Consider the following 23,551-nt stretch of genomic DNA (forward strand, 5'->3'; position numbering starts at 1 on the left):
CTGTGTCTCTTCTGGTTTCCTAAGCCATAGAGCACAGGGCTGTTGTTCCGTTCCACTGCAGTAGTGTTCACATGGCTGCACTGCTGGAACAAACAGAGTCCCCTCTGTCTTCTCTCTTCCCACACACGTGTCACTGTCTCACACACACACACACCCAGTACCTACTATATCCAGGAAGAACATCCAGTACAGTAGAAGCTCTATCTAGTCTGAGCCGGGGACACTCCACTTGAATTCACAACCAATTCAAATGCCCATCCTTGCAGAGAGAGCTGGGGATGAGGTGTAGGGGGTTGGGTTGTAGGGGGATTGGGATGTAGGGGGGTTGGGTTGTAGGGGGATTGGGGTGTAGGGGGATTGGGTGTGGGGTGTAGGGGGATTGGGGTGTGGGTGGTTGGGTTGTAGGGGGTTGGGGGGTAGGGTTACTGGGGTGTAGGGGATTGTGGTGTAGGAAGATTGGTCTGTAGGAGAGAGAGAGAGAGAGCGAGAGAGAGAGCGAGAGAGAGAGAGAGAGAGAGAGAGAGAGAGAGAGAGAGAGAGCGAGAGCGAGAGAGACCGAGAGAGAGAGAGAGAGAGAGAGAGAGAGAGAGAGAGAGAGAGAGAGAGAGAGACCGAGAGAGAGAGAGAGAGACCGAGAGAGAGAGACCGAGAGAGAGAGAGAGAGAGAGAGAGAGAGGAAAGGAAGGGTTTAGGGGGGACCATCCTGAAGTCTATCAGCTGTGTCCCACACTTACACATGACACCTGTATAGCCTCTGAAGACATTGGGAGAGCTAGAGGTGGACTCACTACAGACAGCCACTCCCTCTCGGTAAAATACCTTCCCAGACACACAGTGCAGAGAGTAAACTAAGCAGCCCCATCATCCAGACTAATGTGACATGCCTCCCTGCCATGCAGAGACAGAGAAAAACGATGTGAAAAGAGGTCATGACCGAGATTCCAACCGTACAGATAGGGGTGTATGACACGTCAAAGGACTGTTTTGGTTCACAAACGTTGAAAAGGGAATGATTTTTTCATGAGGGCGTTGTCAGCCTTTGTCTGGGTTTGGGGAGGGGGTGAAGCGGTGTGGGATATTTTGCTGTAGTCCTATAACTCCCCCTTCTACCCCTCACTCACTGTCTGTGCCAGGCCCACACAGACTCTCTCTTTCCCATCAATGATTCATGTCAGGAAAGGCTTTGGTTCCGTTTGGGGGAGGTTAGATCTCCAACCTCAAGACAGAGATGAAGAGTCCCCACAGCCCCAAGCCACATGGCTGCAGTTCTCCCAATCTGACCCTATAGTATATCAACATGCCACCCCTGACCCACGACACCAAAATAACCCACTAGTGGAGCCTTATCACAGACAACGAGCAGGGCTCTGATAGCCAGAATAGGCTGTTGCTGTTGTCATATCAGTGTGTTAGAGAGGGTTGCCTCCTTTAGCCCCCCCCCCCCCCCTCTGGTAAACGTGTCTGAGATGTCTGCATCTGCTACACTACCCCAAATCCAGGTCACAGAGAGGGGTGAGTGTGTGTGAGGGGGTGGTGGGGGGGGGTCTCCTAAATCATGTGTACCTCACTCAAACTCAAAGCCATTCGTCTTGTCGGGCAGCCAGCCAGTCACCAGCTAGCACAGACGCAAGCCAACAGCCAGCACAGAAGCAAGCCACCAGCCAATAGCAGCTGCGTTTCCATGAGGATACCAGATGTGATCTCACTGATACAACCCGTGTGAACGAAATGCCGTGGCATGTCTTATCAATGACTTTGTGTTGTTTTCCCGCAGAAAAACACTAAGTTGTTACAGTATTAGCCCCCAATACAGGAGTCAACAGCCATATGCAAAAGTCAACACGCACTCCGAGCGCTAACAACCGTACACATAGTTGAACATGTGAATCAACTCTTACAACCCTTAGCACACAGGTCACACTAGCATCTTGGAAAACACCAGTGTAACACGAACCCTGACGCCAAGTCTTCACACATTCAAGGCTGAAGAGGATTCTGGTGTTCAAAGTCAATCAGAGGTGAAGACAGGGCAGGGCTGAGAGGGGAGGGAGAGAGAGAGCCCGGTTGAGAAATCCCACACAAAGGCCTTGCTTGGCCGACACACCCCACTGCAAACAAACAATAGCCCCCAAAATGGGACAAGTCCCTCATGTGACCTACTTTTTCCTTAGTGGACCTATCAGACGAGGCCAAGGGCAGGGCAGGGCAGCCACCACTTCAGGAGCACCAAGTCTTTCCCGTGTCAGAAGTGTGTGTGTGTGTGTGTGTGTGTGTGTTATTAGGGAAAGCAGCATGTGGTTTTGATCATCCTCAACACTCTGTCCTCTGATTTCCTCATGTTCAGCGTTCTGCATTCAAATGTTGCTTTCTATTCCGCAACAAAGCCTCCTTCACTCACGCCGCCAAACTTACCCTAGTAAAACTGACTATCCTACCGATCCTCGACTTCGGCGACGTCATCTACAAAATTGCTTCCAACACTCTACTCAGCAAACTGGATGCAGTTTATCACAGTGCCATCCGTTTTGTCACTAAAGCACCTTATACCACCCACCACTGCGACTTGTATGCTCTAGTCGGCTGGCCCTCGCTACATATTCGTCGCCAGACCCACTGGCTCCAGGTCATCTACAAGTCCATGCTAGGTAAAGCTCCGCCTTATCTCAGTTCACTGGTTACGATGGCAACACCCATCCGTAGCACGCGCTCCAGCAGGTGTATCTCACTGATCATCCCTAAAGCCAACACCTCATTTGGCCGCCTTTCGTTCCAGTTCTCTGCTGCCTGTGACTGGAACGAATTGCAAAAATCGCTGAAGTTGGAGACTTTTATCTCCCTCACCAACTTCAAACATCTGCTATCCGAGCAGCTAACCGATCGCTGCAGCTGTACATAGTCTATTGGTAAATAGCCCACCCATTTTCACCTACCTCATCCCATACTGTTTTTATTTATTTATTTTTATTTTTCTGCTCTTTTGCACACCAATCTCTACCTGTACATAACCATCTGATCATTTATCACTCCAGTGTTAATCTGCATAATTGTAATTATTTGCCTACCTTCTCATGCCTTTTGCACACAATGTATATATAGACTCCCCTTTTTTCTACTGTGTTATTGACTTGTTAATTGTTTACTCCATGTGTAACTCTGTGTTGTCTGTTCTCACTGCTATGCCTTATCTTGGCCAGGTCGCAGTTGCAAATGAGAACTTGTTCTCAACTAGCCTACCTGGTTAAATAAAGGTGAAATAAAATAAAAAAAAATAAAAATTGTTATAGGTGAAACAAACAGGCCACATTTCTTTCCAGGATGTCCCTGAACGTTCTGCAGTAGTGGGTCTAAATCCAGGCCTGACCTGCTGGCTCGAACTCACTGCTGCACACAAACTTATGACGCATAGTCACACCCGTTCAAACAACACACAACGTCACCAGCACTGCTCAGCCCCACAGCAGCAGGCTTTTAACACTGTCTCTGTGCTCTTCTGTGTACATACACAACCACACATACATGGTCACTCTCAGAAACACACAAACCCTCACACCCATACTCCCACCTTCAGCTTGGGCTTGACATGTCACGCCCGGTTTTAATGGAATGCATTAGTAACAGAACTCATAGCTCAGAGACACAGGCTGTCTACATTCCACGAGCACACACACACACCCACCCTCTAAGGAACAGAGCCAGAGGTGAGGGGTGATGAGGAGGGGGGGGACTACACAGCCGGTCTGACCCCTGTAGGGTGAGTGTCTGCACCCCTACACACCCCTCTATCCCTCCTTCAGCCTCTCCCTCCTTCCCCCACCAACCCTCCTAGCTCCTACACTCATTTCAACTCAATATCCTGCTTTACATATAGAAGCTTCTAGCTTCTACTACAGTACCTTTGCCTTTCAGCTCCGCTCAGTCAACTGTCTGAGTTCTATGGACCAGAAATGCTGCCTACCACTGCTTTTTTTCTCTGCCACACACACACACACACACACACACACAGTCCTTACAGTCAGTTATTCCGCCTGCTGTCCCTGAATCAGCCTCACACCAGTGGAAGAACAGTGACATCACTACAGCCCAAATATGGCACACCATGCAGGAAACAGGAGTCACAGCATCTCTACTGCTTCTTACATCAACATACTCTGCCAGCATGGACAGGGGAAGGTGAGGGGGGTGTTGTATGCCTGTTTAAACACCATATCCCAACACTCCAATCAGTGTCCTCTCGGCCCTAGGGATGCTGGGATATGGTGTTTAAAAAGAGAGTCTAGGGGCCTTGACTGTTTACAGAGAATAAAAATACCTGTAAGAGAACAGTGTTGTGTTGGAACTGTGAGCCAAACACTATAGCTTAATGGTGTTTTACTGGCATAGCAAGTTGGTTTTCCTCCCAGTTTGGCCTTGGGTCTAAAAATGCTACATAAAGTGGCCCGTGTCGATACCAATCCATCCACAGGCACAGGAATACAACTCAGCCTTGATATCAATAATGCTTGATGGTTATAGCAGCAATTACATTCGATTTAACCTTCAATGCACACACTCCACACACCATTTAGTTGAATGGATTTAACCTGGACGCCAGCATTAAGCTTCTTACTGGACATCACTGTAAATGGTTTTGTTCTTCCTCCTTCAGTGATGATGCAGCAGCTACCATGACTACACACACATGACCACACACAATCTCAGAAACACTTCTCCCTCTGATGACAGGACAATGTCTATCTTCTCTCAGCCCCATGTTCCCTCAGACCCATGTTCCCACCTTGATGTACACAGGTATTTTGGTGAGTTAATCCACTGTCGCATGAATTAATAAATGAGGACCATCTATAGAGCCCCACAGTGGAGGTGTCATAATACCCATATAACCTTGCGTTCAAACAGTGAAACGGTTCCAATCGTTTTTGTTCCATTCATTTTTCCATAGGGGATTTTAGAAACACTTAAAATAAGGGCTGTGTTTCGTGTAGGATCTCCCTGACATTATGTTCTGAAAAACATGTAAATCTCTCTAGGTCAAGGTGCCCTGATGATCTGGATGAGACTTATAGATGTAACTTGATGCTATTCTTCTGTAATATTCTTCTGTAATATTTATAAAAGTTCAAGATCATAGTGATTGAACATATTCAGTAAGTCCCATATACAGGCCTACACTTACATGTTTGTGTTGTAGATGCTGAAATAATCCACATTTTCTACCTTTGTGCCAATTTTGATACAAATTGTTTCAGTGGGTACTGGGGGAAAATAGGGCTGAGGGAACATAGGGCAAACCCCCTGGTGACAAGAGAATTGCAGCCTGCCAAGAGTGCCCAGTAATTCATCAATGTAACCACATTTCCATACAGAACTGTGAGTCATACACACTTCTCACTATGTAGCAACAACCAATCCATATCAGCTCCACTGCTAAACAGCATGCTCTAAACCAGCATGCTAAACCAGCATGCTAAACCAGCATGCTAAACCAGCATGCTAAACATGGCCCACTACCATACATGAGCTCATAAAAACCAAGGTTGCGTCTCAAATTGCAACCTATTCCCTATGTAGTGCACTACTTTTGACCAGGGCCCATCCAAGATGGCGTAGCAGTTAGATGTCTTTGTCTTTGTCCTGTCTTTTTCTAAGCATTTCTTTTTCTAAGCATGTTTTAAAAATATATTTTCCTAAACCTCAACTTCTAAATACGCTCCTGCAACCCGCCTCACCCAATGTGGCGTGGATCTGCTTTTTCTAAAGTATTTATATTTACTTTGGATCTGGAATACCTCAACTGAAGCTAGCCAGCTAACTAGCTACCAGCTATCAGTCAGCAAACCACTGCTAGAGGTCATCAGCTAATCTTAGGCTCAGAAAGCTCTCGCCAGTTTGTACAACGTGACTCAAACCAGAGCATAACGGACCTATTTTTCTCTCCATATCCCCGGACTCCTACCGCAAACTCTGAACCTTTTCATCTGGATCTTCACAACTAGCTAACCGCAATCCCGGATGACTACTCCTGGCTAGCGTTTTGTATCCCGGAGCAAGCACCAATTAGCCTGAAGCTAGCCCGGCTTGGGCTCCTGGGCTACCACCGAAGCCCACTCCTGGGCTACAATATCCGGACCCCTTCCAATATAATCTGCCCGAGGATTTCAACAGGCCCCTCAGGCGCGACGTCCGCTGAAGGTCCATGCTGCTAACCGTGGCCTGCTAGCTATCTAGAGCTACTTGGAACCCTACTAATCCACGACTGGTCTATCGACGTCACCGCACGATGAGGCAAAAATAGACTTTCCTCCATCGCAATGTCCCCCAAAGGCCCTTCTGCTAACTTGCTAGCCCCGGTCTGCTAACTGCTAGCTTGTTAGCCCCGGACTGCTAACTGTTTGAAACGCCGTGTCCCCAGTCAGCCCAACCACTCACTGGACCCCATATGTTCACATGGCTACGCATGCCTCTCTCTAATATCAACATGCCTTGTCCATTACTGTCCTGGTTAGTGATTAATGTCTTATTTCACTGTAGAGCCTCTAGCCCTGCTCAATACGCCTTAACCAACCATGTTGTTCCACCTCCTACATATGCGATGACATCACCTGGTTTAAATGTCTCTAGAGACAATATCTCTCATCATTACTCAATCATCATTACTCAATGCCTAGGTTTGTAAACTCTCCTTCCAGACTCACATTAAGCATCTCCAAACCAAAATTAAATCTTCAAGTCTCTGCTAGAGCTTCTTGCGACTAGCAATCCCGGATCCGGGAGCGTAATCATAGCCAGCGAATTAGCATAACGCAGCGGACATAAATGCCCCTAGAAAATGTTCCTATTCATGAAAATCACAAATTAAATATATTGAGACACAGCTTAGCCTTTTGTTAATCACACTGTCATCTCAGAATTTTTAAATATGCGTTACAGACAACGCTAGACAAGCATTTGTGTAAGTTTATCATGGCATAATGCTATGCTACGCTCTGCTGGCAGCAGGCAACATTTTCACAAATAAGACAAGCAACCAAATTAAATCATATACCTTTGAAGAACTTCGGATGTTTTCACTCAGGAGACTCCCAGTTAGATAGCAAATTTTCCTTTATTTTTGTAGGCGAAATAGCTCCCGTTTGTTCATCATGCTTGGCTGAGAAATCGACCGGAAAATGCTATCACTACAACGCCAAACTGTTTTCAAAATTAGCTCCATAATATCGACAGAAACACGGCAAACGTTGTCTAGGATCAATCCTCAAGGTGTTTTTAACATATCTATTCGATAATATATCCGTCGAGGCAATTGGTTTCTCATAAGAAGCGATTGGAAAAATGGCTACCTCAGTATTTTACGCAATATTTTCTGCGGGAGACACCATGTGACCACTTGCTAAATATGGTCCCTTACGGCTATTCTTCAACAGAAATGTGTAAAAAGACGACACAATGCTGTAGACACCTTGGGGAATACGTAGAAAACGTAAGCTTATTCGTAGCTCATTCACAGCCATATAAGGAGTCATTGGCATGAGGCGGTTTCAAAAAATGCGGCACTTCCTGATTGGATATTTATCTGGGTTTCGCCTGTAACATCAGTTCTGTTACAAAGCCAATTCCTCCTTTGGTCGCCTTTCCTTCCAGTTCTCTGCTGCCAGTGACTGGAACGAACTGCTAAAATCACTGAAGCTGGAGATCTCCCTCACTAGCTTTAAGCCCCAGCTGTCAGAGCAGCTCACAGATCACTGCACCTGTACATAGCCCATCTGTAAACAGCCCATCTATCTACCTCATCCCCATACTGTATTTATTTATTTATCTTGCTCCTTTGAACCCCAGAATCTGTACTTCCACATTCATCTTCTGCACATCTACCATTCCAGTGTACACTCACTGTACTCACCTTTTGTTTTCTTTTGTTCTACTGTATTATTGACTGTATGTTTTGTTTATTCCATGTGTAACTCTGTGTTTGTTGTATGTGTCGAATTGCTACGCTTTATCTTGGCCAGGTCACAGTTAGAAATGAGAACTTGTTCTCAACTGGCCTACCTGGTTAAATAAAGGTGAAATGAAAAGAAATTTTAAAAAAGGGCTCTAGTAAAGTAGTGCACTATATAGCTAGGTAATAGGGTGCCTTCCCAACCCAGTCTGGCATGTCAGTAGTTCAATACAGCCTTGCTGCTTGGCATTCAGCTCTGAGTAAGCCTGGAAAACAAACAACTGCTCTCGAGGAGAGAGAGAAATGAAGTGAGCTCTGCCACAGCCTCCCGTTAAGACCTTTTCCTCCGCCTGAGAGGCATGGCATCAGCTATCAGGGCCCTGGGCTCCAAAACATGACACACATGAAAGAATGAAACCCTCCATTACTGGCTAATTTCTTTACATAAGAGAGCCGCTAGCTACATCAGGCTACACAATACCTCATCTCTATGCTCTAGGATAGCGCACAAATACACACCGAGAAAGAGAGACTAACTACTCGCACATCGTTACAACACTGTACATGGCCATAATATGACATCTGAAATGTCTCTATTCCTCTGGAACTTTAGTGAGTGTAATGTTTACTGTACATGTTTTATTGTTTATTTCACTTTTGTTTATTATCTATTTCACTTGCTTTGGCAATGTAAACATAGTGTAACGACCCTGGGTTTATAAGCGCGGATATGGACTCTGCCGCTTGAGCATGTTTTGGGACACAGCCGAGGGTTCGAGACCTGCTCCCTGCCTGTTTCATTACAATATGTTTCCCATGCCAATAAAGCCATTTGAATTGAATTGAAAGAGAGAGAGAAAAAGAAAGAGAGAGAAAGAAAGAGATTAAAATAATATACTGCTAATCTGAGTAGCGCTTGGTGATTGATTTAGGCCTTGGTCCTATGGGAAAAAACTTCTGCCTTTCAGTCCTAAGGCTTACCTCTGGAAACCAGCAAGCCCAAGACCAGCTAACTGCATCCTGTACACAGCACACCCAACCTGGTTTTACTGTCAGAGTGACCAGCTATCAGTTGGAAGGCATCCTAAATGAATCGAGTGTGTTCATTCATGATGTTTCATTAAAAACACATGAGCGAAGCAGCCATGTGTGCTTCATAAAGTTTGGGGTGACTCGCCAGTCGGGCTGGCACAATTACCACATAACCAATGGTTATGGACGAAGGCTGTCATGAAAATACAATAACCATCGTAAGAGTAGAAAAGACGGGATGGCTGGGCATTCGTGCGGTTTCGCCCCCCATAATGCAGCGGCAGCACACATAGAAATAGAATGAATAGACTGGTCTTGGCACCTCCTGACAATTTCACAGGTAAACCCATGAGTACACTTGCAATAGGTCCACACTGCAAAGCATGGAGGCTGCCAGATAAGTATGCTAACGAGCGCAAACTAAAATACGCTCTAAAGTTATTCATATATAGGTAGGAGCTACCGAATGTCATCTGGACATTTACAAGCGAATGTGAACGAGAAACATTGTGCAAATGAACAAAGTGTTGATGCATGCAGTACGGTCTCTTCAGCAGCATGTCTACATGCTGTGTCTGTGTGGAGTCTGGAGTCGCTAGGGCAACGGGCCTGCCTGCTAGGAGAAGAGGGGGGAGGAGCAGACCACTGCGAAACAGAGAGGAGAGAAAACGCAAGGAAATCAAGATAGCAGTGGCAGCTGTACAAATAACTCATCCAAAGGGCTTTGCCTTCTCAAACAAGGCAGAAAGCTAACACAATATGATGCCCCGTCTCCTTATTATTCCAGCCACTTACTTACATAGCAAGTTAAAATAGGGGTCATGTTAACGCATCATCCTGTGTTTTTCACGCAGGAAAGAAAATATCAAAACACATAAGCAATATCTTGCTGCACAGATCTAAAATGCTTCTTACTTGGATTTCTACTCGGCATCAGACATATCGATCTTTAGTTGCACTTCTAAACTCAGATGGGCATTTCATCAGCAGACCACTTTTCTCTGGTACTTTTCTCGATGTTGCAAGATTGACTTTCAGCATTCTTTCTATGACAGGCCTAAACATTTGAAAGCTGATAAGACCTTGCTTTTTCATTGTAAGCTCATTTACTTGTTTGGCTGCCAGCCCAAAATTGTTGCACTACTGCTGTCATCTGATGAAAATGAAGCTCTTTTATGTTGAATGTATTGCACTAATTAATGTACAGTATTTTCTGTGAAAGAAATCTTGTTGTTGCACATCCCTTATCACTCTATCGAAGCAAAAAAAACACTGCTGACGTTCAATATAAAATGCAAACCTGGTCAACACACAGTTGGACTCACCTGCTCCCGCTTTCTCCTGTTGTGCTATTTAAAACAAACACACAGTTGGACTCACCTGCTCCCGCTTTCTCCTGTTGTGCTATTTAAAACAAACACACAGTTGGACTCACCTGCTCCCGCTTTCTCCTGTTGTGCTATTTAAAACAAACACACAGTTGGACTCACCTGCTCCCGCTTTCTCCTGTTGTGCTATTTAAAACAAACACACAGTTGGACTCACCTGCTCCCGCTTTCTCCTGTTGTGCTATTTAAAACAAACACACAGTTGGACTCACCTGCTCCCGCTTTCTCCTGTTGTGCTATTTAAAACAAACACACAGTTGGACTCACCTGCTCCCGCTTTCTCCTGTTGTGCTATTTAAAACAAACACACAGTTGGACTCACCTGCTCCCGCTTTCTCCTGTTGTGCTATTTAAAACAAACACACAGTTGGACTCACCTGCTCCCGCTTTCTCCTGTTGTGCTATTTAAAACAAACACACAGTTGGACTCACCTGCTCCCGCTTTCTCCTGTTGTGCTATTTAAAACAAACACACAGTTGGACTCACCTGCTCCCGCTTTCTCCTGTTGTGCTATTTAAAACAAACACACAGTTGGACTCACCTGCTCCCGCTTTCTCCTGTTGTGCTATTTAAAACAAACACACAGTTGGACTCACCTGCTCCCGCTTTCCCCTGTTGTGCTATTTAAAACAAACACACAGTTGGACTCACCTGCTCCCGCTTTCTCCTGTTGTGCTATTTAAAACAAACACACAGTTGGACTCACCTGCTCCCGCTTTCTCCTGTTGTGCTATTTAAAACAAACACACAGTTGGACTCACCTGCTCCCGCTTTCTCCTGTTGTGCTATTTAAAACAAACACACAGTTGGACTCACCTGCTCCCGCTTTCTCCTGTTGTGCTATTTAAAACAAACACGACTGGCTCAACTGTTCTGGGGAACTAAGTAAGATTGATAAGGTAAGAAAATGTGCCAGGGGAAATAACACAATCTGCGTTATCTCCAAAGGCATTGCACAAGTTTCTCTGCAGGTATTTACTTTAAAAAAAACTAATATTAAAACGTATTGAAAAACTTAAATTGTATTTACGGTATTAACTACAGGATCGGACAGACATATCTGATATGGGCAGAAAGCTTAAATTCTTGTTAATCTAACTGCACTGTCCAATTTACAGTAGCTATTACAGTGAAAGAATACCATGCTTTTGTTTGAGTGCACAAATTTGAACTCAAAAATATATTAGTAAACCAATTAGGCACATTTTCGCAGTCTTGATACAACATTATGAACAGCAATGGTTCCTTGGATCAGTCTAAAACTTTGCACATACACTGCTGCCATCTAGTTGCCAAAATCTAAATTGCGCCTAACCTGGAATAATACATTAAGGCCTTGCATTTCAAAGATGATTGTATAAAACTAAATATATGCATGTTATTTTCTTTGTATTATCTTTTACCAGATCTAATGTGTTATATTCTCCTACATTAATTTCACATTTCCACAAACGTCAACGTGTTTCCTTTCAAATGGTATCAAGAAAATGCATATCTTTCCTTCAGGTCCTGAGCTACAGGCAGTTAGATTTGAGTATGTCATTATAGGCGAGGTTAAAAAACCATCTCGTGGCTATTTTCAACTAATATTTTTTTCCCTCATCAATCTACACACAATAACCCAGATTTTTAGAAATTCTATCAAATTGATTAAAAATATAAAACAGAAATACCTTATTTACATAAATATTCAGACCCTTTTAGAATAAGGCTGTAATGTCATTTTTGCGGGGGAAAAAGTCAAGGGGTCTGAATACTTTCCCAAAGCGCTGTATATATTAATGTCATAGTCACCTGTCATCTCCATTACACTCAAAAGTTACCTCAACATCAACCAGTGAATTCTAGCTATGGCTAGATATGCTAGCCATTCTGTCTGTTTTAATGAGTGTTAGCATGCTAATAGCATACCCTGTACACAAAAAAAGTACATTTTTAAGGGGTATGCAGTAGGTTGATAACGATATCACCAACATATGTTGTATCAGACATTTCAAACAACATTCCCAGCTAATGAGAAAACAGGCATGGGGTTTCATTTAAGAGAATGAATAAGATTTAACAATGCAACCATGGGGCTAATTCGTATGGGCGCCAACAGCTGATTTTGAGGGATTTTTACATCCGTACCCCAGGCGAGGGGCGTGGCCACTGTGAAACTTCATTCTGTGAGGAACTATGGCTGCCTGGTATTGTGATGCAATAATTTCCATTGTAATGTAGAACGTTAATTCAAATTATGTTAACAGATGTGGCTCATGCAATGGAATGGAATTGTTTAAATGTCGGTTGTGTTGAATCAACGAATCACAGCACATTTTTTCCCACATATTTTACTTCCTGCTTTGTTTCCATGGGTACACTCGCAATAGCAGCCAGTCCACCCATTATCAAATCAAATCAAACTTTATGTCACACGCACCGAATACAAGTGTAGACCTTACCATGAAATGCGTACTTACAAGCCCTTAACCAACAGTGCAGTTCAAGAAAGAGTTAATTATGCCATCATTGACTTGAACGAGGACGCCCGTTCTATCCATTCTATTTCTATGTCAGCACATGCAGTCAGGAGCGGAGGAGAGGATAAAATGCGTTTTAAAAAAATACACGTTTATCAGGCCAATTGCCGTCATCCAAAATTCAATGACTGTCACATCCCTACTCACCAGAGCTCCAACCATCCACCCACACTTGCCCTGTCTGAAATAGACTGCAGCGATTGAATGCCACTCACACCCTACATACAGCAGATTGACTGTGATGCTCTTCTCTCTTCTTATGGACTCTATTTTAGGGCACTGGCTGGTTCACAACAGCTTTTTTCAGTAGTTCCTCTTTTCACAGCAACAAGGAGAGTGAACAACTATTTGTAATTGTTGTGTGTGTGTGTGTGTGTGTGTGTGTGTCGTCCTGCCCTTCACATGCACACATCATCCAGAGAGAAAAGTGTGTGAGTGACAGTTCATCTGCTTGCCTACTCCTGGACCACTGCATTGTGTGCCTGACAGATTGACAGCTTGACTGACGGAAGGGCAGACTGGACCAGGAACGGAGATGCAAATCAATGTCAACAAGTGGAGACAAAACCTGTTAAAAACGCAGCAAACAAAACAGCCATTTCGGGTTTCTAACCAGACCAGAAATAGATGACCAAAAACACTAGCAGCTCTCTGTGACTCAGACGGTACATAGTACGTGGTCAGAGAGGTGGAGACAAGTCTCAAGTGAGTCCCAAATGGCACCTTATTTCCGAGTGCACTGAAGTAGTGCACTATATAGGGAACAGGGTGCCATTTGGGGCATGACCTTGGCTATCACCAGTGGCGTTTCAATGAGCTCTATAGGCCTAACCTTGGTAGTAAGTAAGTCTAGAGGACACTGCTATGGATTCAGCAGTGTCGCCAGCACAGCTGCACACAGTCAGTGGCCCTGTGCCCGGTCTCCCAGTACAAACACAAAGACAAAGACATACACACACACCTGTTTATCCCATTGGGTGTGTGTAGCCCTTGGAGCGAGGTAGTGAGGGGCTCCGTGTATCTGTCTCGGAAAAATCGCATTCAGTCTCTTTATTGTGTTTTCACTGAAGCCATTTTACCTTTGGCGGGTAACTCAATTCATTATGCACAATCGTGTTAGAGTGAATCACTAAAAGTTTCCATTGGTTTTGGTTAGATTTTTTGTTTGTTTTTCTTTCACTGTATGATGGAACACAGATTCCACTCAGCCATCGCTGAGGCCACAACAATACTTAAACCACATCAGGAGACATTTTGAGGTCTGGGAAAAATCTGAGTGTACTTACTCTTTAATTTATGTGCGCACCCAGCTGTTGTTAAGCAGTGTTTTTGTACCGTAAATGTGATACCCACTCCCTTATGAAAAAAGATTGAAATCAGAGTGCAGTATAACTGCAGTACACTGCATTATAACTGCAGTTAGAGTGCAGTAGAACTACAGTATGGCGCAAATATTGTGTCCAAAATAACACCGTATTTTTACTGCAGTAATTACTTCATCCAAAATACCACAGTCAACTGCAGTTACTGCAGTAATTACTTCATCCAAAATACCACAGTCAACTGCAGTTACCGCAGTAATTACTTCATCCAAAATACCACAGTCAACTGCAGTTACTGCAGTAATTACTTCATCCAAAATACCACAGTCAACTGCAGTTACTGCAGTAATTACTTCATCCAAAATACCACAGTCAACTGCAGTTACTGCAGTAATTACTTCATCCAAAATACCACAGTCAACTGCAGTTACTGCAGTAATTACTTCATCCAAAATACCACAGTCAACTGCAGTTACTGCAGTAATTACTTCATCCAAAATACCACAGTCAACTGCAGTTACTGCAGTAATTACTTCATCCAAAATACCACAGTCAACTGCAGTTACTGCAGTAATTACTTCATCCAAAATACCACAGTCAACTGCAGTTACTGCAGTAATTACTTCATCCAAAATACCACAGTCAACTGCAGTTACTGCAGTAATTACTTCATCCAAAATACCACAGTCAACTGCAGTTACCGCAGTAATTACTTCATCCAAAATACCACAGTCAACTGCAGTTACTGCAGTAATTACTTCATCCAAAATACCAGTCAACTGCAGTTACCGCAGTAATTACTTCATCCAAAATACCACAGTCAACTGCAGTTACTGCAGTAATTACTTCATCCAAAATACCACAGTCAACTGCAGTTACTGCAGTAATTACTTCATCCAAAATACCACAGTCAACTGCAGTTACTGCAGTAATTACTTCATCCAAAATACCACAGTCAACTGCAGTTACTGCAGTAATTACTTCATCCAAAATACCACAGTCAACTGCAGTTACTGCAGTAATTACTTCATCCAAAATACCACAGTCAACTGCAGTTACCGCAGTAATTACTTCATCCAAAATACCACAGTCAACTGCAGTTACTGCAGTAATTACTTCATCCAAAATACCAGTCAACTGCAGTTACCTCAGTAATTACTTCATCCAAAATACCACAGTCAACTGCAGTTACTGCAGTAATTACTTCATCCAAAATACCACAGTCAACTGCAGTTACTGCAGTAATTACTTCATCCAAAATACCACAGTCAACTGCAGTTACCGCAGTAATTACTTCATCCAAAATACCACAGTCAACTGCAGTTACCGCAGTAATTACTTCATCCAAAATACCACAGTCAACTGCAGTTACTGCAGTAATTACTTCATCCAAAATACCACAGTCAACTGCAGTTACTGCAGTAATTACTTCATCCAAAATACCACAGTCAACTGCAGTTACTGCAGTAATTACTTCATCCAAAATACCAGTCAACTGCAGTTACTGCAGTAATTACTTCATCCAAAATACCACAGTCAACTGCAGTTACTGCAGTAATTACTTCATCCAAAATACCACAGTCAACTGCAGTTACTGCAGTAATTACTTCATCCAAAATACCACAGTCAACTGCAGTTACTGCAGTAATTACTTCATCCAAAATACCACAGTCAACTGCAGTTACTGCAGTAATTACTTCATCCAAAATACCACAGTCAACTGCAGTTACCGCAGTTTCAAAACAAAAATAATAATGATATAAAGCTGCAGGGTAAGCATAGAGCAACGTGAAATTATGCCATTACATCCTACATGTTGTAGTTTTGATTGAGAAGGTTTTTAAGAAAGCCTTTCCATCTACCAGCAGACTGTTAGCTAGCGTCATCGCTAATGGCTAAACAAAGTGGTAGATGCCACGCACCGCACACACACCGACAGGGGCAGTCTCGTTGCCTCTTCAGAAAGTTACAGGAAGTACCAGTAACTGGTGCATTCTGTTCATGTCTTATGATAAACTTGCGTAGCCTGGTGGTTAGATCAAATCCCCGAGCTGACAAGGTACAAATCTGTCGTTCTTTCCCTGAACAGGCAGTTAACCCACCTAGGCCGTCATTGAAAATAATAATTTGTTCTTAACTGACTTGCCTAGTTAAATAAAGGTAAAATAAATGTTCAATACATCTAGTTGATTCCCTACTATGTTCAATACATTTAGGAATATTGTTGAATTCTGTTTTAATGTCTGGATTCCTTGATTCCGTCCACTTTCTCCATTTCGCCAATTTTATAGGGCCCTACCTAAACCTAGCAATAGCATCCAAAAGGTTCAATTAAGTAGATGGGCAAATGCTAAACCTTCCTCACAGCCTCTGGTCAACCAAGGGTTAAGAGGATATGACCTCATTCAGAGGAGGAACTGGGCACATTTCTAAGGGACAGTTTTATAGAGGCATCTGACAGGAGACTTAAATAATCAATAATATGCTACTACGAATAATGTCTCTGGGGATGTATCCCAAATTGCACCCTATATCTTACATAGTGCACTACTTCCCCCCCCCCGAACCATAAAGTCCCTGGTCAAAAGTAGAGCACTATAAAGGGAATAGCGTTCCATTTGGGATGCAACCTGGGCCTGGCTCCATCCATCTCTGACCCTGGGAGAAGATTCAACACCAGCCCTTCACTTCCCTCGTTCATTTTTGCTTTTCAACACACCTCCAAGGTTACCTTCAAGACAACCCCCTGCTCCCCTCCTCCACCCCTGTCCCATATCAGCTAAATACATTCCACACCACACTGGGGGAGGCTACTTGTGTCAAATAACACTGTTATGAATATGGCTGGGAGAAACGAAAAACTCAGCACTGCAGAGACTGCAGAGAGAGACAGAAGGGAGAGCCAGAAGGAGGGTGAATGTATAGGTGTGGGTATTTGTGTTACCGTGTTTTATTATGTGGGTGTAGAATAGATCAGGGGGTTCCCAAACTTTTTCATGCAGGCCCCCCTTCCAACATCCCACGCCCCCTGCGTTTGCCTGCCACGTCTATTTCTATGGGCACAAGCACTGTTCATGACACAAACTGTTCACACCCCTCATGTTGGCGGAGAGAACATTTTGCAAGTTTATAGCTTATTTCCTGCAATTCTACACATTTGTGTTGATGTGATATTTGAATGACTCAAACATTACAAAATCAATGGGTTAAAAAACCTTGCAAAAAAATTCTAGCTGACATGGGCTAGTTGATCTGGACATTTCTGGCAAATTATAAACAGCTCTCTAAGGTCTGCAATGACTGGCACGACAAGAGGAAAACTGATGATGCACTACCCAGTTTCAAAAATGCACCTTGTGCACTCTACTATTAAACATTTCAAGAGTAAGTTGAATGCCGGACTGAGTTCCTTAAAAAATAAATATACAGTACCAGTCAAAAGTTTGGATACCCAAACTCATTCAAGGGTTTTTCTTTAGTTTTTATTATTTTCTACATTGTAGAACAATAGTGAAGACATCAAAACTATGAAATAACACATATGGAATAATTTCCTTCTTAATGCATTTGAGCCAATCAGTTGTGTTGTGACAAGGTAGGGGTGGTATACAGGATATAGCCCTATTTGGTAAAAGACCAAGTCCATATTACGGCAAGAACTGCTCAAATAAGCAAAGAGAAATGAGAGTCCATCATTACTTTAAGACATGAAGGTCAGTCGCAAAAACCATCAAGGGCAATGATGAAACTGGCTCTAATCAGGACCGCCACAGGAAAGGAAGACCCAGAGTTACCTCTGCTGCAGAGGATAAGTTCATCAGAGTTAACTGCACCTCAGATTGCAGCCCAAATAAATGCTTCACAGAGTTCAAGTAACAGACACATCTCAACATCAACTGTTCAGAGGCGACAGCGTGTATCTGTAAGGACAGACGCTGGGAGACGACAAGCAAGTACAGGGAGTGAATATTTAATGAATAAACAGACAGGAAACAAAGCACGAACAGCATCTGGACAACGTATAACGACATTAACGCTGACTTCGGGAAAGAAACTGAGGAAGTGACCGATATAGGGGAGGTAATTAATAAGGTGATGGAGTCCAGGTGAGTCCCATGAAGTGCTGATGCGCGTAACGATGGAGACGTGTGTGTATTGATGAGCAGCCTGGCGACCTCGAGTGCCAGAGAGAGAGAGCGGGAGCAGACGTGACAGAATCAGGCCTTCATGGTCGAATAGCTGCAAAGTAACCACTACTAAAGGACACCCATAAGAAGTTGCTTTTGCCAAGAAACGCGAGTACTGGACATTAGACCGGTGGAAATCTGTAATTTGGTCTGATGAGTCCAAATGTGTGTGCAAAGCTGTCACCAAGGCAAAGGGTGGCTACTTTGAAGAATCTGAAATATAAAATATATTTTGATTTGCTTAACACTTTTTTGGTTAATATTAAACAGCAGTTTTCCTCCTGTACTACATTATTCTATATGTGTTATTTCATAGTTTTGATGTCTCCAAACTTTTGACTGGTACTATATATATATATGTTTTTGTCCCATTACACACCACAGTTTGGGAACCACTGGAACAGATGAATGTGTAAGAGGGTATCCCGGGGTAATATTGAGTGTCTGGGACTAGAGCCTAATGGGGATATAGAAGTTGGAATATGTGTGTGTGTCATTGTTTCTATTAGGAAAATGTGGCGCCGGACATTTTGGCAGCATTTTAATTTACCAGACATTTGAGAAATTTAACAGACCCACGGTGCTCAGAATGACAGAAATCACGTTTAGATTATGGTAATTCATCTTAACAGAACATGTTTGAAGCTGTTAGAATAACTGTCCACATTTACTTTTCCTCAGCCAACAAGACGAGTAACGAACAGCAAAATCACTAGCCTATCTACTGTCCCCCATAGTAGAAAAGTTGACCCATTCCATTGGTTAGCTTGTCGAGAAAGAATTAGCCTATTCCAAACAGACTCTGGTACAGTTTTGGACCTATAGATACCAACTTTAAGCAATGAGGCTGATGCAACAGATCAGAACGTTTAGCTTAAAATGTTGATAAACTATTATTTCTTCACTTTATAAGCTCAGAAATGCACACTGTTTGGAATAGGCTGCGTGCACCACACATACAAGCGGTTTGATGTGACAGAGATGTTTAGAAAGAGGGGAGATCTAAAGATGCAACAACTATCATGGGTTGCTAATATGACTAGGATTGTGCCTTTGGCTACTGGACAATTAAAAATAGTTAATTGGAAAACCAATAGAACCCGTGAGAAATAGGCTCCTGGTTTCAATGTCATATAAAAGTCTTTATAAAATAATTGCCTCCACGGATACGGTTGGATTTTGCCTCGGCAGCTTTGAAGCAATGTAAAACATACCTCATGTAGTAAAACATTCAGGTTTCAAACAATTAAGTAGCTTTATGTTTTCAAAATGCATACTGCCTCTAGCTCATTGCAAAGTGGTGTGTGACGTGCCTTCCGTTGCCCATGCATTTAAAATGGCAAATGGGAAGTACACTTCAATTACCAATTGAGAAATAAAAATAGTAGCTATTTCTAAATGTGGCCATCAAAACTGGTTTAACACGCGATTACATTTTGAATTGTTGCACAATAATTGGGCTTATAAAATGACATGTTTCCCTCCAGCAGTGAAACGTGAACTGTTTGAGTAGCTGTAGCAGCAGATCTGTCACGTCCTGACCATAGAGAGCCCTTGTTTCTCTATGGTGGAGTAGGTCAGGGCGTGACTAGGGGGTAGTCTAGTTTAATATTTCTATGTGGGGTTCTAGTTTAATTTTTCTACGTTGATGATTTGTATGATTCCCAATTAGAGGCAACTGGTAATCGTTTGAGGAAAATAGGCACGTTTCTTAACATATACACTGACTTTGAGAAGGGATTGTGTGACGATTAGCTTAGCAACCGCGTGAAAACGTGAACGCAATTGGTCAACAGTCTGCTGGGTAGGGCGTTATACGTTCCTACAATCATTCGATTCCTATCTCCTTTCTATAATACCACTGGCAACGCTACCATGCAATGCACCCTGGGCTAAAGAGGCAGACAAAACCATCTGTTAAATTACACATTACTCCAGGTAGGAATACGGCAAAAATATGATCAATGGCTCATTGGAGAGAAGACATCCTCTCGAGTTATAACATCGGCCAGTATTGAAATCTGACATGTATGATAGACGTGTTCGCTATCTAAAATCATATTCCTATTAATTTCCAGTGTAGTGAGAACAACTTTATCACAGTGCTACATCATACTACTTACGATCATGCGCTAGTCGGAACTGGGAAACTCAGACATTTCCAAATTGCTAACTACTTGTTGTTATACAGGTGCCACAGTCAACCAGTAAGCAAGACGGAAATGTCTGTGTTTCCTACTTCCTACTAGCACATGAACACAGCATTAGCCACAGCTGTCAGGCCACTTTCTGCTTTCGAGAGAAGTGGGCTCCAGCGTCAATAATGGATGACCGGTCCCTGTGCCTGCCCCTCGGGGATAGACTGTGTGTGTGTGTGTGTGTGTGTGTGTGTAAGGGACAGGGATAGGGACAGGGAGGAATGTGCTGTATGGAGAGAAGAGTAGAGCTAACAGAACATATCTGTGTCTGTCCTTGGAGAAGTACAAAGGAAACACAGCTAGCTGGCTATCTATCTCTCCCAGCCACTGTTCTGCTGCTCTGCCTTGAGCTAAGCCATTTCTAGTCTATTAAAGCGAGCCAAATTAAGGAGAGGTGCCTTGACAATGACATGTGAATATATGCTAAACTAAATAAGTGATAGAGAGAGAGAAGTGGGAGATAATGTAGTGTAATGGCAATGTTCATCTGAAAGTCCATTACATCAACACAATCACCTCGAAACCAAACAGTCTTACTAGTCCTAGATCTGGATAGAGCTTGCGCCTAGGCCAGTGCTGTATTCGAGACCACCTAAAGCCAGACCAATTCAAGGCCAAGACCAGAAAAAATTGGGCCCCAGTCAAGACCAAGACCGAAGGGGGAGGCGAGACCAAGTCAAAACGAGACTGGCAGGGGGACAAGGGGTTCGAGACCAAGTCAAAACGAGACTGGCAGGGGGACAAGGGGTCTGAGACCAAGTCAAGACCGAGACTGGCAGGGGGACAAGGGGTTCGAGACCGAGTCAAAACGAGACTGGCAGGGGGACAAGGGGTACGAGACCAAGTCAAGACCGAGACTGGCAGGGGGACAAGAGGTTCGAGACCAAGTCAAGACCGAGACTGGCAGGGGGACAAGAGGTTCGAGACCAAGTCAAGACCGAGACTGGCAGGGGGACAAGGGGTTCGAGACCAAGTCAAGACCGAGACTGGCAGGGGGACAAGGGGTTCGAGACCAAGTCAAGACCGAGACTGGCAGGGGGACAAGGGGTTAGAGACCAAGTCAAGACCGAGACTGGCAGGGGACAAGGGGTTCGAGACCAAGTCAAGACCGAGACTGGCAGGGGGAAAAGGGGTTCGAGACCAGGTCAAGACCAAGACCAGAAAAATGTGAGTCCAATTCAAGACCATTATTTTAATTTTGTAAATAACCACCGTAATAAGAGTTCAAAATATCCAGTATTTCTGTGTTCATATTTCAGAACATGTGGATTCTTTAGACATTCAGAATAATGAAAAAATACATTCGGAGGGAAAATAGAGGCAATCTAGAAATTATTACTTACCCTAACACAGTGGGGAACAATGGGCTTCCTACGCTTTTAGAGAAGGCCGACAGGTCACTGTGCAATAGAGAGCAGTAGTTTTCCCACGGTCTAGCTAGCTAGCTTTTGTTGTTGGCTAGTTTGCAGCGGCTGCAGCAGGTGTTATCAAAGAGGACGTTGTTGCTAATTTGTTAGCTTCTCCCTTTTCAAGAATAACTTCAAATGATCATCATCTGGTTAGTGGAACTGTGTTTTTTATTACAGAGTGCTTGCTGTTGTTAGCCATCTCTTTGAAAACAACTTATGTTTGTGAAACATTGTTCCATTTAAAAGGGAACTGAAAGCATTTTAGCAACATGAAATATCATAGAAATCTGTTCATATACACCTCCAGGAAGAGTATGACACTTAAAAAAAATAATAATAATCTGACAAGCGACCACATATGGTCATTTACATAATTTGGTAAAAATGTTGTGAAAATTCTATAGTAATATAGAGTGGGAAAGCGGCTGTGCACTTGGACAATTAATAGACACTGCAGTAAATAAAAACACCTGTCTTGTCCAGGACCGTAGTCTACACAGACCGGTGCGCTATAGCCAATCAGAGCTACAGTAGACCTTTATACAAACAGGTCATTTGCCACACGGGCCTTCCATCACTCACTTTGAACTGGACTGTGTGTTTTCAGGCAGTTGTAACAGCACGACTTTAGATTATTAGAACACATTTGCCAAAAGCCACAAAATACACCTGAATGGATTTCTGAAAATATGTAAACACCACACTCCCATTGATCAAACAACCATGAAAAAGTAGGCTCTCTCTCCCTCCGTTATGCACATCAACAAGATCAACAACTAATGTTAGCAAGATGAGCTAAAATCTAACGAAGGTACATTAGATAAACACTCTCAAACTTTTTCAGCTAGTTGGCCATCAAAATTGCACTGATAAATGGGGAATTGTAGCCTCCTCGTCCTACTGCAGCTTGTCTGCCAATGCATGCTTGTCCCAACCAAGCATCCAAGCTAACTGGCTAAAGTTGGCTAGCTTGCTAGCTAGTTACTTCCAGACACAAATGAGAGAACACCTCACTCTGACCGTTATACTCGTCGTAGCAGAGCTGGTTAGGCTGTTTACATGTTATTTAGAGCGTTCTTGACTAACTAGTGGCCTAGCCAGTCTCCAGATCTCAACCCCATAGAAAATCTTTGGAGGGAGTTGAAAGTCCGTGTTGCCCAGCAAACAGCCCTAAAACATCACTGCTCTAGAGGAGATCTGCATGGAGGAATGGGCCAAAATACCAGCAACAGTGTGTAAAAACCTTGTGAAGACTTACAGAAAACGTTTGACTTCTGTCATTGCCAACAAAGGGTATATAACAAAGTATTGAGATAAACTTTTGTTATTGACCAAATACTTATTTTCCACCATAATTTGCAAATAAATTCATTAAGTCCTACAATGTGATTTTCTGGATTTTTTTCTCATTTTGTCTGTCATATTTGAAGTTTACCTATGATAAAAATGACATGCCTCTCTCATCTTTTTAAGTGGGAGAACTTGCACAATTGGTGGCTGACTAAATAATTTTTTGCCCCACTTTATATTTTGTCCTATATTTATGTTTGTTTTTT

The 23,551-nt window shown here is 43.2% G+C and overlaps 1 protein-coding gene across 3 annotated transcripts in view; it reads right to left on the reverse strand.

Moving 5' to 3' along the window:
* The window catches only part of LOC110509728 (breakpoint cluster region protein), a 131,026-nt gene that overhangs the window by 70,866 nt on the left and 36,609 nt on the right, over nucleotides 1-23,551 (reverse strand). Inside the window, exon 1 of one of the 3 annotated variants that reach the window (XM_036967544.1) lies at nucleotides 13,027-13,108. The exons of the other annotated variants lie outside the window; for them this stretch is intronic. The gene's annotated coding sequence lies outside the window, so the exon portion shown is untranslated. Of the gene's footprint in view, nucleotides 1-13,026; nucleotides 13,109-23,551 lie in introns of those variants that run through there. 3 annotated transcript variants of the gene reach the window in all.

This window comes from Oncorhynchus mykiss, chromosome Y (genome assembly GCF_013265735.2).
Source record: "Oncorhynchus mykiss isolate Arlee chromosome Y, USDA_OmykA_1.1, whole genome shotgun sequence".
In the NCBI taxonomy this organism is placed as follows: Eukaryota; Metazoa; Chordata; class Actinopteri; order Salmoniformes; family Salmonidae; genus Oncorhynchus; species Oncorhynchus mykiss.